The sequence below is a fragment of the Penaeus chinensis genome, chromosome 40 (assembly GCF_019202785.1).
Source record: "Penaeus chinensis breed Huanghai No. 1 chromosome 40, ASM1920278v2, whole genome shotgun sequence".
NCBI classification, from domain to species: domain Eukaryota; kingdom Metazoa; phylum Arthropoda; class Malacostraca; order Decapoda; family Penaeidae; genus Penaeus; species Penaeus chinensis.
In genome coordinates this window covers 10,592,046-10,593,490 of record NC_061858.1, presented here as the reverse complement: position 1 = coordinate 10,593,490, position 1,445 = coordinate 10,592,046, and positions in this window count along the sequence as shown.

Sequence of the window (1,445 nt, the reverse complement as noted above, 5' to 3'; positions counted from 1 at the left end):
CAGCTGGATGTGTTCCAGGTTATATGGTAGATAAGAGATTTATTTTGGTGGCAACAATGAGAGCGACAAATGTTGGGGAAGGTAGAAATTGCATTGGCGAGCGATGGTACGTGTTGTAAAGACATTTAACGCAAGTGAATGATATGGCGTATCACGAAAGCACCTGTGCTGCAGTGTAATACGCCGCGTGGATGACGAGAACTGTGGATGTGTGTGGCATGAGAGTGCGAGGCGAGGAAGCGGGACGGGTCCGTTTGGTGGAGTGAACTCTGTAGAAGTAATGATACAAATCAGACATATCTCATAACAATGGATGAAATTGGATGAAGTTGAAAGTGGAATATTGGGTGAGCCTACAGGAACCAACCAGCCAGGTCCCAGCGCGCCGGTGTGTCTGAGCGTCCAGTAACCGTAAGCCGGTTAGGCCTATGTAGTCAGACTAATAGCTTTGTTATCCGTAATAAACATTCATCTTACATGATTAAATGATCTCTTAGCCGTCCTTCAAAATGTGCAGGATGAGCAGTAAAAGACCAGTACTCATTCTCACCACAATGGTGCTCAGACAAAGACGGAATTATTACCGAGCAGTTTTTATTTACGCAAGAAGTATAGCTAGTTCATCATTCGACACTACCGGCAGTGGATCCAAATAATCTCAAAGTCTACTCAACACACCATGCCTCGTACAGAAAAAGAATCTCTTGCTACTACATTATAAACGCGAAAATAATCGACCTTAATGTATGAGCGAGAGAGAGAAGAGAGAGTGGAGTAGAGAGCTCCCGCGGCGACCCCCACAAACCTTTGCCAAACGTTATAATATCTGACACATGTTCTCTCTAGCCTGTCCTTGAAGAAGGAACGTTTTCCTTGCTTGTTGATCGTGCGGGTCGGCGGACATGGCGAGGAAAGGGGCAAACCGCTTCTTTCGTTTTTGAAGAAGTATTCAATTCATATGATTAAGGTTAAGCTTCCTTTGTTCTCCCCGAGTTGACGGGTGAATTACGCCCTCCACCTCATGTCTGGGAGGGCGCGGCTTTCTCCACGGCATTATTCTGTACGATAGAGTTAAGGTGTGTTGATATGGTAGCCATAATGCAACGTTAGCAATGTCATTCTGCAATATATCACTCCCATCACATGCACGTTCGGCCGCCGGAGCTCAGGCAAAAATTCACCACAGATGTGCCTCAGCCTGGTGCATCCAAGGACGCTCATTGGATGGTGAAGGGAACGGCCTCACGCTGATTGGTGGAGTGATGGCCAGGAAGTGTTCTGATTGGTCGAGGCGCGGACCGGGATGACGCGACGACCAATGGGGTGCTCAGCGTCCCTTGAAGTTCAATGTTACCAGCATGGAAGAGATAGAAATATTATTGCAAAATAAGAAAATCTTCCCCTCTTGAAATATAAATTCCTTCCTTCAGCAGCGCGAAATGATA